General features: G+C 46.2%; 1 protein-coding gene across 4 annotated transcripts in view; it reads left to right on the plus strand.

Moving 5' to 3' along the window:
- Positions 1-15,576, plus strand: part of SRRM3 (serine/arginine repetitive matrix 3) — a 110,463-nt gene that overhangs the window by 21,110 nt on the left and 73,777 nt on the right. For all 4 annotated transcript variants that reach the window (XM_083479296.1, XM_083479297.1, XM_083479298.1 and 1 more), the window contains exon 2: positions 14,832-14,952. The gene's annotated coding sequence lies outside the window, so the exon portion shown is untranslated. The remainder of the gene's footprint in view (positions 1-14,831; positions 14,953-15,576) is intronic.

The following is a 15,576-nucleotide window of genomic DNA, read 5'->3' on the forward strand; positions in this document are numbered from 1 at the left end:
GGAGCCAGGGTGAGGGGCATGAATTGTGGGTATATATATATATACACACAGAGAGAGAGAGAGAGGAAGATGAACAAACGCACACAGGAGGATGCTTTCCCTGGTCCAGCAATGAGGCAGTTGCTAAGCAACAGGACTCCTTCCTGACTTTCCTTCCCCAGAATCCACAAGCATATATTTTTGGAAACAGTGGGGGGGGGGATATTATATAATTGAGGTGGGAGGAGGAAGTTAATTTAAACCACATCTGTTGGCCGTAGATTTGGCAAGAAGTCCAGGCCCAGGTCAGCAGAGTCCTCCATAGGCAGTTCCAAGGGAGATCTTACTTGGGATGCTGTCTAAACTCTGTTGAGAGGAGTAAAGAGGTTAAATCCCCTGCTCAGAGTGGGGTCACCAATATGTGCCCCAACTAATGTGCCTGGTTTTTTTGTTATTATTTAATTCTAGCCTCTCTCTCTCCTTGTTCCAGCTGTGCATCTCCATTAACAAAAGTACAACATGGGTTTCCCTTTCATCATCACCTTTGAAAAGGGCGGCATGTTTGATGATGTTTGTTTTTGCGGATAATTTTGACATCATAACAGGCTGTGGATGTGCTCTGGTGCTGCGGAAGCACTACAACACCACTTTAAACAGTTATGGCTTCCCCCAAATAAACTTGGGTGGCTGAGAGTTGCTAGGAATCCCTACAGAGATACAATTCCCATAGTGATTTAACAGTCAATGCCCTTTCCCAGGGAACTCTGAGAATTGCCATTCTGTGAGGAGAAAACGGGAGTCTCCTTACGACTCTCAGCACCCTGAACAAACTACATTAGAGGGAAGTGAGTGTAAAATGAATATATTGGACAAAATAACACAGAGAAAAAAAGCATTATATCAGAGAATAATGCTGGCAGAAATGTGTACATTAGTCAAAACTGCATATAACAATGTTGTTTATTAAGGGAAAATTTGCACCAAAGTGCTGATGGATTTTCATGAGGATTATTGTAATGAAAATTCACAAATTGCTGTGGGAAATTGAATTTAAGAATGGGAAAAATGAGAAACAGGGAGTTGAAATTGACCCTTTTATCAATCTATGTGGATGAAGAATGACTATTAAACTTGTGGTAAATATGTGCTAGGGGACCTCTCCACTCCTTAGTGGATGAATATATAACTCATTGACTTTTCTTGCATGCTTAAAAAGGATCCTTTTGCATACAGGTATATCACTTTCTTTGCGTCCAAGATCTCTTCGGCCACAGCTTGCAAAGGGAATCTCATTTGCTCGATGTAGGAAGCACACCGATGTGGGGTGGCTGTTGTGGAGGGAGTCAGCCAATGAAACCTTCAAGTAGCTTATCTCCCCATTGCCACACAGAGGGATCCACCAGCATTTTCCGGATTTAGACACACTTAGGTCAGTGCTAAATTGGCAGCAGAGCAGAAAGGCATTTGCAAATCCAGAGGGAAAGGTCAGGCACGACATCAGCAGCAGTGGGGCGGGAGAATGCGGTTGGGTTAACCCAGAAATGTGAACCACACAGGCTCTGGAGCATGCTGCAAAGGAGGTCAGAATGAAGGAAGGGGAAGACACATCTGCCTATACACACACACACACACATAGAGAGAGAGAGAGAGAGAGAACATTGCACCCTCCAGCATTTGGCAGATGAAAATGGGGACATGCTTTTCATTCTTTCCATTTCTGATGTTCAGGCTGTGCGTGCCATTCATTTTGTAATCAGAATGACACCACCCAAGTTCAAGAGGTGGGAAATCCTTCAGGGACCCCCCACAATAGCCCAAAAGAGGATGGAGCAGGAGTGGATCCAGCTGGACTACTGTGGACAGTTCTGATCACCCCGGAAAGGACATTTCAGAGTTGGAAAAGGTTCAGAAAAGGGCCACCAAAATAATCAAGGCAATGGAGTGACCTCCCCCTATGAGGAAAGGTTGCAGGGCTTTTTGTTGAGAGAAAAGGCAAGTAAGAGGTGTCATGATAGAAGTTTATAAAATTAGGCATGGCATGGAAAAAGTGGACAGAGGACAGTTTTTCTGCCCCTCTCATAACACTCGAACACATGGACATGCCATGAAGCTGAATGTTGGGAGATTCAGGACAGGGGGAAAACCATCCTTCATCAGGCAGCACATCATTAAACTATGGAACTCACTTCTGCAGGAGGCAGTGTTGGCCCCCAACCTGGACGGCTTTGAAAAAGGATTAGACAAATTCATGGAGGAGAAGGAGGCCGTCAATGGCTACTAGCCCTGTTGGCTAGTCTCTGCCTCAACAGTTGGAGGCAGTAATGCTGGAAACCATTGGAGGAGAGAGCGCCCTTGTGCTTGGGTCCTGCTTGTGGGTTTCCCAGCAGAGGCATCTGGTTGGCTGCTGTGAGAACAGGATGCTGGACTAAGTGGGTCATTGGCCTGATCCAAGAGGCTCATATGTACTGGTATAGGCACAAGTTGCCAAAGTGGGAGCTCTCCGTGGTGCTGAAACAACCAACCTGCCTCACCCTGTGAACTTTTGCACTGGACCAGAGCAGGACAGTTAAGTCTGGGTTCTCTCTGGCTGTATAGATTGCATCCAATCATGGCAAAACCTACCGGATTGCCTAGCCCCATATATGCCCACACAACCACTTTGATCAGCAGAAAGAGCACTTCTTCAGATCATTGCTACTGAATGTACATTCTGCTGCAAGCCACTGCTAACTGTGGCTCCCAGACGTGTGTGCATGTAGATCCCACATTTTTTCATACACAGACTATGTCATACTTGACAGTTCCAAGTACACACTTAGCGTGTACACGCCCCTCCCCAAACACAGAAGAAACAGTCCGAGAAACTGAAGCTCCCTCCAAACATGTGAATTGACCTCCAGTGTCTGAAAGAGGGCAGAACTGTGATTTACCCCATTAGTTGCCTTTGAGGACGAGGCAGCTCAAGACGGATCAGCGCCACGCTTATTAAAAGAGCTGCATGAATGATTAATAACTCTCCGGAAAGTGAGATGTTGTCCAGACAAAGCTGTGCCTTTCAGCTGAGATACAGCCTCACGTCAGCTGGATATCTGAGACGCTGCCTCACCTGCCCTCGCCGGAGCATCGCCACCCTCTGGCTCTTCTCTAGCTGTGCCACTTCCAGCTGGAGTGGCATTGTGTGGGCCCACATACTGTTCTTTTAAGCCACGGTAGGGGACCCCTTTTCAGCCAGAGGGCCACATGTGCTCAGGGGCCAACTTTACAGGGACAACATGCGGGTGGTGAGCAAGGTCACAGGCAGGGCAAGGTGAGAGAGGAAGGCAGGTGCATCACAGAGTGGTTTGCCATGCCACTTTGTGAAGCACCTCTCCCTCCCATTAAACAGTCCACCTGGCCACCTGACACCCATGTCGCTCACTCACCAGCCTGCCATCATGCTGCAGTTTTCATGGCCCCCTGTTGGCAGTGGGGCAAACTGCAGTGTGACAACAGCCTTACATTCTTATGTATATAGGAATAGATAGAGATAGATACGTACTTTAACCTATTGTAAACTGCTTCAAGCTCTCCAGATAGTAATACTTAGTTTACTTAATTATTAAATTTATATGCCAAGTTGTTTCTCCACCTGTTTTTGCCTTGGCCCTGCCCACCATTGCCTCTGGCCTCTTCCACCCCTGCACCAAGGTATGATTCTTACCTATGTGCTGTGAAAATCGCCTGCCAAATTTTCAAGGTCATAATACTCCATGGATGATTTCTCAACTGAATTTTTGAGACCAAGGGAATGCTAGCAGCCACCTTGGAAATTCTGGATCCCACTCCCCTTTTTGGTGGCCACCAAAAACAGAGACCTGTACCTAGAGTAGACCTGTTGAAATTTATGAATGTGACTAACTTAAATCAATTAATTCCAGTAGTTCCAAGTATTTATTTATTTCATAAAATTTATACACTGCTTGGTTTAAGAAATCCACACACCTCAAAGCGGTTTACAGAGAGAATAAAGCAATATAATTATGAGTAAAAACTGTTAAAAACAACTAATTGCCCCATTCAAAAAATAAAACTGGTGATAAACTAAGAACAGATTCTCAGCGGGCTTGTTTAAGCAAATCTGTTTTTAGCAGGTAACAAAAAGAGTACAGAGAAGGTGCCTTCACAGTATCTTTTTTTAAAAAAATGATATTTATTACTTTTTCAACATTTTCAACACAACACTACAAACAAAAAAGAAAAGAGAAAAAACAATACAAATACAATACAAAAACACTACATGGACTAACAAAACAAAGCAAAAACCAACAAAAACAATTTAAAAACACCTCAAACATTTTCAATATCTTATATTTCATTCACTTATTTCCAGCGACCTCCTCACACCTCCCTTTTTGTATTCCACTTCTATTAATTGTTTCAGCAATTCCTTTCCATCTTACTCTGTTTTCTATCCTATAATTATCTTAACACATTCTTGCCTTATTTTTCCTTTAATTTTCTATTAATCTATTTATACTTAATTTCTTATGACATTTCTACTAAAGCCATATAACTTCATTCCAACATTTTTCTAACATTCCTTAGTTTTACAATATTTCTATAAATAGTCTTTAAACTTTTTCCAATCTTCTTCCACCGACTCTTCTCCCTGGTCTCGGATCTTGCCAGTCATTTCCGCCAATTCCATATAGTCCATCAACTTCGTCTACCGTTGTCCAACACTTCAGTGTTTTCAAGAAGCAGCCATTCTCTCAACCAGCAAAAAGCAGATGGTTCACAACGAAATTTAAAGGTCTGGCAGGGCAGGTCCACCTCCTTCTTTGGCATCCATCAATATCTTAAGTTTTACTCGAGGCTTCCTGCCCTGCCAAACAACTCTAAAAACATCCCTCTGCCACCTCCTGAAACAATCCATCCCATCCAAAGCTTGCAATGTTTGAAACAAAAGCAACATCCCCAGCAACACAGCAGCCCTCATCCCCACCACAGTAACTCGGCCCAACAGTAACTACTTCTGATTTGTCCATATTTCCAAATCCCCCTTCTCTTCAATCCAACATCCTTCACAGTTATCCTTAAACAGATTCACATTTTTGGCGGTCATACTAACCCCCAAATACCTCTCTTTCTCAACCGATGTTAGTCATGTCGGCTCCTGAAACTCTGTCAAGCTTTCCTTTTCCAGTTCAGATAGGGCTCTGGTCCTCAAATTCATCTGTTCTTCTTTAAGTTCAATCATAACGAATGTCAGCTTATGTTCATCAGGTTGTCTTTGTATGGATGGGACTCTCCTCTCCAGTTGTATTGCTTTAGATTCAGCAGCAAGGGTTTTTCCCCTGACTTCATCTGCAGTTTTCCGTATCAGAGTAGATTCCTGTGTCAGTTTCTGGGTGGTTTCTGAATTGGTATTCACCTTTTGTCCCAAGTTATTTAAACTTTCTACGATTAACTCAATTTCAATATTTGCAGCATCCATTTTCACATTTATCGCGTCTGTTTTCTTGTGAAGTTGTTCCAGCGAATCATTTATTTTCAATAATGCAGCCACTAAGGCCTCTTCTGTCGACATCCCACCTGTTTTTTCCTTTCCGTTTGCCATAACACTTAAAAGATTCAAGGTCAATTCCAAAGTCTCACACTTTTTTATCTTGCAGCTGGAAATTACCCTAGCCCAGCTCCTGTAAAGTAACCAATTTCAAAAGCTTCCACTAGGGGAAAACAGTTTCTATTTGTATCGGTCAGTATGTCCTCTTTTAAACACAGTTTCAATAATCCAAAGTTAGTTTCAATTTTCAGTTACTTTCCTCCTTTTTTAAAAAAACAACCGGAGACAGTAGAAACAATGTATTCTCTTGTTTAGCTACCTGTCAATGAACGTTCTAAATGCTGTCAATGGATGTTCCAAAAAACATCAATCCTGCTAGCAGCCCGTTTCCAGGGTCAGAGCGGCGGTATTTTAACTCTCTTAACTCTCTCCTACAGGCATATTCAGTCTACCACTTCCCCCCCCCTTCTCCTGTCTCCAAAGGGGGGGGGGTTAGTTCTTTACTGATGGAAATTTAGTCTTTTACAAAAGGCTTTCCAAGACTTTAGCTTGCAGCCTCCTTGCTTCAGTTTATCTACAAAAGGGGGAGGCGGACTTCCTGTATTGAACCTCCCCGTTTTGATGCCAGATTAAACGTTTAAAAATCCAATTCTTCCCAATTCATCTCTACTCACGGGTAATTACTTTAGAGTCAAATTGTCCACAGGAAAAAGTCAGTGCTCTCCGACAACAGCTATGTGGCTTCGCTCCGTGGAAGAAGCAGACGATTCGAAGCACCGCGCCACTCACCCCACATCGCTCCGGATCCCCGAAACCGGGTTTCCCCACGAGTAGGGGAGGCGCAATAGGTGCCCGTCGAATCCCACGTTCACAGGCTTCTCCCGCCTGTGATTTTTACGGGTCTCCGCCTTCGCTGTGGCAGTACAGACCCAAATTCCCACGGGGCAAATTCCTCCCGATCAGAGGAATTCCGCCATTGCCGGAGGCACCAACCCGGAAGTCCGGTGCCTTCACAGTATCAATAGGCAGGGTGTTCCAAAGTGTAGGTGCTGCCACATCAAAGATCGATTTCTTCCAATTGTGCAGTGGGTATTATGGGGCATCTGTAACAGTGCCGGTTTTGCAGTTTGAAGTGGTCGACTGGGCATATATGGGGTAAGGCCACCTCTCAGGTAAACTGGTCCTAAGTTGTTAAGGGACCTTATTTGGATACAACCCAGAGGGAGGGGGCAAGTGGGGGGGTCCTGTGCCAATTTCTTTTCTTTAATCATGTATTTTTTTAAAAAACAAACAAACCATAAACTGGCATGGGGGGGACACCCACAATCCTGTACTCTCATTTTTATTTGCTTGCACAAGCTCAGCTGCAATCCAAAGGAGCTTTGATCTTAATTATATTTCCTCTGCCAAACAAAGTATGACATTAAAGGAATGTGGGAGGAGGGAGAAACCCCTTTGTAGCATCTAGCTATTCCTCTTCTCACCCAAGATTATTGTCATCAGGTGGATTTTGATGCCTAATGAGATGGCAAAGCCACCGCCCCTCTTTTTCTCTCTCTCTGGAGGCCGATTATAGGGGAGGGCCGCTAATGTTTTTGAGCCAGTGGGCACCAGTAAAATTGCAGTCTATTGTTTCTAACCACACAGAGATCTAGATTTGTTGTTGTTGTTTAGTCGTTTAGTCATGTCCAACTCTTCATGACCCCATGGACCAGAGCACGCCAGGCACGCCTGTCTTCCACTGCCTCCCGCAGTTTGGTCAAACTTATGCTGGTAGCTTCGAGTACACTATCCAACCATCTCGTCCTCTGTTGTCCCCTTCTCCTTGTGCCCTCCATCTTTCCCAACATCAGGGTCTATTCCCTCCCTGCGAGAAGTAAGGTTACAGGGAACCAGGCAGAGGGCCTTCTTGGTAGTGGCACCAACCCTGTGGAACGCCCTCCCATCAGATGTCAAGGAAATACACAACTATCTGACTTTTAAAAGACATCTGAAGGCAGCTGTATTTAGGGAAATTTTTAATGTTTGATGTTTTATTATGTTTTTAATATTCTGTTGGGAGCCGGCCAGAGTGGCTGGGGAAACCCAGCTGGATGGGCGGGGTATAAATAATAAATTATTATTATTATTATTAACGTCTTTTGGTTGGAGGAAAGCTTCACAAAATTCAGATGAATGCAAATATCAAGGAACAGCTGTCTTTAAGTTCAACCTAAAATGCACATTTTGATTCAGCTTTTGAGCCAAAGAATCTATGGCGTACTTTGAAGGAATGTGTGAGCTATAGGTTATCTGCATTGCGTTATTAGTCCGAGGAGTGGAAAGCCATTCAATTTGCTGAAAAGGTGGATTGAATAAAATCCTTAAGTGCCCCTTGGCCGGCCGGCCTCTGACATTTTTTACTGAATTGTATTTCTGGGATATTGTGAGTCTGGGAGCATCTCTGGGGATGTTTGGGGGTGGGGGGCAGGGCTAACTTCCCTCCAGCCACCTGGGAGATGCTGAGTCCCCTGCGGCCATCCTGGTGGCAGGATGGCTGGTCAGATGGACAGGTGATTGACAGATCCCAGACTCCCCGGGGAACGGCGGGTGGAAGGAATGAGTTGCTAAATAATTCAGGCAGCGCTCCTGCCTCCCTTGCTGCCCCTTTTGTTAACAAACATCATCATCCCTTCCGGAAGAAAACAAAACCTAAGCGTGCAAGCGAGGAGACAAAGGAGAGATGTATATTACCATCTGCCAAATTAGACTATCTGTAACCCTTGTTTTGCACTGGGAAGGGCAGTCCCAGGGAGAGAGGAGGGAGGAGAGACTCCTTTTCATGGTAGCACCAACCAAGGTAATTGGGTGGGGGAGCCAAAACATCAAGGAACCAATCTGTATATGTGGAATCCTATGCCAAGCCCTGCTTTATCAAATCAGAGAATCATAGAGTTGGAAGGGACCCTGAGAATCATCTAGTCCAATCCCCTGCAGTGCAGGGATATGTAGCAATGGCCCATCTAGTTCCTAGGTGTCCTGCTAAACATCAGAATTTTTCCAGGAAGCCCGCAAAGAACTATTGAAGGGAATAAGCCCCCCCTTGCTGTTTTGCCATCCAGCACTGAAAGCTAGACTGCCTTTCAGCATGGAGGTTCTGCTTCACCAACGGAGCTTGCAGCCTTTGCATTCCGATCCTCCATCCATTTGTCAAAGATGCTGCAGTCGCATCCTGAACCTTCAGTTCTTCAGGGGGCTGGGCTGGAGGACTTCTGAAGACCCCTTCCAGCTTGACAATTCTTTTCGAAGTTGTGAAGTGTGGGTAGGGCTGTAGCCCAGTGGTAGAGAATCTGCCTTGGATGCAGAAGTTTCCAGGTTCAATCCTCAGCACCTCCAGGTAAGACTGAGAAAGAATCCTGCTTGAAACCTGGGAGAACCGCTGCCAGTCAGTGCAGCCAGTACTGAGCTAGAAGGACCCAATGACCCGACTCAGCATGAGGCAGCTCCTATGATTTGTCAAAATCTTTTTGACTAACAAGCCTTTCCTCTGGTTAAAAAGGCAGGTGAGGCAAATCAATGTTCTTCGATCGCTCAGTGGCCCCTTAATGCATCAACCTCTTTCCAGCCAGACCCTGGCAAGGTGTGTGTGTGTGTGTAGAGAGAGAAATATTTTGCTTTCCCTGAAATTAGCTTCTGGAGAAGAAAAGCCCATGTCCGCCAGTGCTAAAGAAAGCCAAGCCCCTTCCTTGGCTTTTGAGGACGGGAGGAAACCACATTCATCAGTGATTAACTAGGTTTCCCATTGAATAAGCCGCGGTGCCCTGCCCGGTCGTGCCCCAGGTGTCTGCCTTGCTAATCGGCTTATCGAGAGAGAGCAGCGCTCTCTGGATGGGCCTGGCTTGTGCTTTGATGCTAATGCAGGCAAGTGGAGCGTTATCAGGCGTCCCGGATTCCACCTTGGCCGGCTGCTGCGGGAGACGCTGCCTCCTGTTTTGCCTCGCTGCCAACCTCATGTTTCGCCAGTTAGAAGAAATCGCCTTCTGGAAAAATAAGATGGGCCTTCCCTTTCTCTATTTTTTTCATCCTTTAAAAACTAGAACCAGTGGAAGAACATAAGGAGAGTCTGCTGGATCAGGCCCACCTAGCCCTGCCGAAAGCCCTGTGGGGAAAATGGGACATCCTGCTTTTTCATGGCCATTTTGGGTGTTGCTATCTCTCACACTCACATCCTGCTCTCTCGTCACACACAAAAACACACACACTCGTTTTTGGGTGCCACGCAGTATCTTTCCCTGAAAAAAGTGCTTTTGGGGGGGAATGAGAGTAAGGTGCGGGTTAAGTGACTCGCCTGGAAGAACATTCCAGAAGATCCTGGTTTGGGGCCTGAAGGAACCTCAAGAGACAACTGCGTGAAGCAGGGTGGCCTTTGGTCTGATCTTGCAGAACTCTTTTGATGTTCTCACTAGAATCAAGAGAATGGTTTGCAGCACATTGCAGCCTCACATCACATCAGGGGCATTTCAGATGGCCGGCGGATGGCCATCACGTCACCCAAGTCCCCAGTGGCTGCTCCTGGGGGAAATGGCTCGCTCGTGCTTACATGGCAGAAGGAAAAGCTAGAGTCATAAGATTGGTGGGAGCATCGGGGCACAGCGAGTCCCCTCCGCCAGGCCCAAAGCAGATGCTTGACTTTTAAAACAGGGAATTCTGAAGCTGTTTCCCCCTAAAGCTGCTGGTGCTTGGACAAATGGGTCAGTTAAGAAAGAGAAAGTCGGAGATCACGATAATTGCTGCATTTTAGATGCTTTTCTTGCTCGCTCGATTGAAACTGCTTGAGGGGCGCTGCAGATGGTGGTGGAGGAGGATAAATGGGTTGGCTTAATTAGATTTATGGCTCATCCTGTTCCCAAAGACTGGGGGCAGATGTCATCACCCTTGTATTCAAAACAAGGGTTGGATCACTCCCCACACCCTCCATATTGTATCAAGGAGAAATGGCTATGCTTGGATCCAAGCTGGGGTCCTTGAGGTAACTCTCCAGTAAGAACATAAGAAGAGGCCTCCTGGATCAGGCCAATGGACCATCTAATCCGGCATCCTGTTCTCACAGGGCCAAACTAGATGCCCCAAAGGGAAGTTATCAAGGAGGACCTGAGCACAAGAGCCCTTGTGGTTTCCAGCAACCGCCATTCACAAGCATTGCTGCTTCCAACTGTGGGGGCAGAGCAGAGCCATCGTGGCTAGTAGTCCTCTCCATTGAATTTGTCTAATCTTCTTTTGAAGCCATCAAAGTTGGTGGCCACCACTTCCTCCCTTGGGAGGGGGTTCCATAGTTTAACTCTGCGCTGTGGGAAGAAGGATTTCCTTCTTCATCTTTCCTGAAACTTCCAACATCCAGCTTCATTGGATGTCCACGAGTTCTAGCGTTAGGAGAGGGAGAGGAAATTGTTTCTTTCTAAACTTTCTCCATGCCCTCCATAATGTTAGAAGCCGCTGTCATGTCACTTCTTTCTCGTCTTTCCTCTAAACTCCAACATCCCAAAGGCTGTAGCCTTTCCTCATAGAGGAGTGCTCCGCATCTGGTCTTTAAGCTGCAGTCATGGACACTCTTGCAAGGGAGAAAACCTCCTTGATCTCTCTGGGACTTCTAATAAATAAGCGTTGATTGCTTGGATTTGGGATTTTGCTAGATTCACGCCCTTGCTGTCCGGAAGAGCTGTCCAAGGTGCTGAAAAGCTCTTGTGCAGAGGTGGATAACTTTGGGTCTGTGGGTGAATGAGGCCCTTCAGGCTTCTCTGTCTGGCCCTCAGAACTCTCTCCAGGCCATGCTCTTCACAAGCTCTGCTTCACACCCATGAGTGTTTCTGCCCAGCTGCAATGTGTCCCTGAATTCTGACAATGCCTTGTTTTGCCTGGATGAAGGATGGAGAGGGGTATCTCAGCATCTCTAGAAACTAGCTTACCATAGAACAGTGAAATTTGCATTAGTTGATCCACCCATTTTTGCCTTGGTTCTATCAGCCACTGATATGTGGCCCTCGGAAGGTTCCACAGAAGGCAATGTGGCCCTCGGGCTGAGAAAGGTTCTAGTGAGAACATCAGAAGAGCTCTGCAGGACCAGACCAAAGGCCACTCTTCTTCACACAGTTGTCTCCTAAGGTTCCTTCTCCTCATCATGGCTAATGTTCTTGCCCCAGATCACCTGTTCCTGCCACCTGTAGATCACCTGCCATCACAGCTTTCCACCTGTGCAGCTTAAAAATCAAACCATGTGGACAAAAGAACAGTGCTTTGTGAGACCTGACAATCAACTGATCCTTGGTGCCTGCAAAGTGCAGGCTTTTGCAGACACCGACAATCAGCTGATTGCTGACATCCTGCAACCCTAGCCTGAATGGACAGCAGATTCCATCTATCTATCTATCTATCTATCTATCATCTATCTATCTATCTATCTATCACATTTATAACCCACCTTTCCTCCAAGGAGCTCAAGGTGGTGCCTATGGGGTTCTCTCCTCCTGGTTCTTCTTACAACAACCCTGTGAGGTAGGTTAGGCTGAGGGACAGTGACTGGCCCAAGATCACCTAGCAAGTGTCATCATGACCAAGTGGGAATTTGAACCCTGGTCTCCCAGGTCCTCATCCATCACTAAAACCACACTGGTTCTCAGTCAGGGGTGTCAACTTGAATAAAATATTGAGGGGCCCAGGTAAGCCCAATGCTTCATAATCAATCACAAGACACATTGTTCACACACCATTTGAATGGCAGTGCCCATCAACTTTGGGGGGGCATTCCCTTCAAAAAAAAAATGGGGGGGGGAGCAAATGGACATTGGCCCTTAGGAGGCTCCTATAATCTCAGAGATTTGGGAGGCACCCACCCAAGTAACCAGTTCATTCGAATGCACTCGCGTTATGACTTTTTTCCATTCAGCATTGCACATTCTGAATCTGAGGGGTGATGCTGGAGGTGGGGGAAATTCTCCTTGAGGGGGTGATGACACTGGGGAAATTTGGAGACCAGAGACTTAATTTGACCCACCTCTGAAAATCTCCATTGCCAACCCCCATCTTTTTGGATGGGGCAGGGAGACAAGGCAGCTCTTACTCTCTCCAGAATGGTGTCTTTCAAGGGCTTATGCTCTCCTAGGATTATAGTTGGCGAATCTGCTAGGGCTGAGCCTCTGAGCTTGTGTGTGTGTGTGTGTGTGTGTGTGTGTGTGTGAAGCAGCTATTTATAATAGGATTGTTCTTTGCTCCATCTCTCTACACCCCCCTCCCATCGCCCGGCACCACATCCATGCCTCCTGTGTAATGCACCAGCTTTTATTAGCTATTAGTCCTATTACTCATGTCTGTGACTTTATTTCATCCCGCCTCTTTCCCTCGCATTGTACTTGGCTTGCCTATAAAATGCCCCTGACTGAGATTCTGAAAAGGAGAAAAGGGATCAGAAAGCCCAAAGTGGGCACCGTGGGGAGTAGGGGCAGCGAAGCCCATTAGCAGGGCCGTTTTCCAGGATCCCTCCCACAAGTCTGCCAGAAATTCAGATTATTTTTAAAACGGTGGCTGTGGATCGGAGGGAGGCTAATTATTTTTCCCAGCCCATGGTTTCTTTCTTCTTCTTAAAAATAATAATAATAAAAACCAGGTCGGCCTTTAGGTCAGGCCCCATCTCATCTCATTTTGGTTCCTTAGTCAAGAGATGAAAGTGACAGGGAGTCTGGCTGCATCACGAGATAGACAGATCCATCAGTATGCTTATGCATTTCTCCAGTCTTAAACATCTCGTGGAAATTCATCAGGATCCATTCACATTTCCCTTGATATACATGTTCATACACAGTCTTTCCTAACATATACAATAAAGGTATGTAACGCATTTCCTCTGAAGGCAGTTCTGTACAGTGGTACCTCGGGTTACAGATGCTTCAGGTTACAGACGCTTCAGGTTACAGACTCCGCTAACCCAGAAATAGTACCTCAGGTTAAGAACTTTACTTCAGGATGAGAACAGAAATCGCGTGGCGGCAGCAGGAGGCCCCATTAGCTAAAGTGGTACCTCAGGTTAAGACCAGTTTCAGGTTAAGAACAGACCTCCAGAACGAATTAAGTTCTTAACCTGAGGTGCCACTGTATAGCATTTTGTTATTATGATCACCATAGTCATTATTTATTGTGTTTCTTAGAGATTTCGTTGAAGGTGCTGAGATTTCTTAGGAGACCCCTCTATTCCCCTCACAGAGCTGCCATTCCCAAAGAAGTTTAACAGTCGTTCTCTTTTCCCAGGGAATTCTGGGAATTGTAGTTCCATGGGAGGAACAGGCAGTGCTTTTTTCTGGGGGGGAAGCAGGGGTATGCATACCCCCAAACATTTTGTGAATCTAAGTTTGGCCTCATTGAGGGGCAGTATTTCAATATGAACAGGAAAATAAGAGTACCCCTAAACATTTTTTTTAAAGAAAAAAAGCACTGGAAATAGGAGGCTCACAACTCTTAGCACCCTTAATGAGCTCCATCTTGCAGAATCCTTTGGGGGAAGCCATGACTGTTCAAAGTGGTATCACAGAGCTTTCAGTGTACGGTGTGAATGTGGCCTACGTCTACTCTGGGAAGGATTAACACAAGAAATGACTTTGAGGGCACAATCTTATGCCCAATTGCCACACACACACAGGCTGAGGTGGAAGGTGAGAGGGTGGGTATGTTAATGTGCCATCAGGCCTGGATTGGGCGTGATGTCATCATGTGACATTGGTGGGGCTGGCGTGGGAGTCAATGGGATTCTGGGCCAGCTCAGTCTCTCCCACCATCAACCACCAGAATGTCTTAATTGGGGCTCCCTATTGGTGGGGATCCTGCAGGTGGGTACTTCTACCTGCCCCTGAGCTGGCATTTTCATGTTGGCATCAGAGGCAAGGGACGAATTCAAGCTAGCACCAAGAAGACTGCTCCATCTAGAAGAAATTATTGTTGAATGGAATGATCTACCTTCTCCCCCCACAACACATTGTCTGTGGGTTCTCCTGATCTCTCCCAAGCCAATTTAGGGGGTGTCAGGGCAAAGAAGAGGAGGAAAGCTCTGTTGCTCTATCAGGTCCTTGTGTGGGCGTCCACTGGTGCAAGCAGTTAACTTAATCTGGCCTGCTGGTCAGCTGGAGTAGGCGGGAAACATCTCCACACAATCTGCCATGCCTGGTGCAAATTGTGGTTTGGACTGCACCTCCAAATCTCTCCCTTGACTTTTCACAATTTGCCAGGTGGTTTTGGGCAGGTGCGCATGGGAATATATTTAGGTTCCTCCTTTCTCGTCCTCTCACAGGCTTTGAAGCATCAAGCAGAGGGGATCCCAGTTCCCAGAGGAAATGTGTTCTTGAGGGGAGAAGGCCTGGAGCCTCCTCAGTGACGTCCACCTAAGGGGAATGCATCCCATCTTTTGAGAGGTAAGCTTCTGGGATGACGGGACAAGGGTATTGCTCCAGGGATGTGGAGTGTATCTCTGTGCTAGGAAGAGGATTGGTTTGCAAGTATAAAAAACCAATGACAGTAACAGTGTGTTGCTTGAACTTCTGAATGCTTCTTTCTATAGAAAATGCACAACCGAAGCTGGGTTGGGTGGAAATCTTTCTGTTTGACACTGGCGGAAGCTCAAACCATGACTGCATTGCAGGCAAAACAGGGACCTGTTGCTTTTATCTAGGCAGCATGGGAAATTTCACTCTTCCCACCTAGAAACAGTACAAAGGTAAATATGGTGCCTGTTGCTCCACCCTTTTCCCCCTGCTAGCTCCTCCCACCACTGACATGTGGGCCTCAGAAGGTCGCCCAGAGGGAAATGTGACCCTCAGGGTGAAAAAGGTTCCTCACCCCGGTGTACTGTTGAAGTGAATTAGGTAGGCTCACATGAAAGAGGTTAACATCTGGTTACCGCAGCAGCCATTTTCTCTGAGATTCGCCACAGCCCAGAGCTTCAGAAACAGAATATCAACTGGAACATCTGAAGTGTGTGGGGGGCATATCAGTGCCTTTGCCCCTCCCTAGTAAATCTTGTATGTTTTGCTTCCTTT

The sequence above is a fragment of the Podarcis liolepis genome, assembly GCF_965112155.1.
Source record: "Podarcis liolepis genome assembly, chromosome: 16".
Taxonomy (NCBI): domain Eukaryota; kingdom Metazoa; phylum Chordata; class Lepidosauria; order Squamata; family Lacertidae; genus Podarcis; species Podarcis liolepis.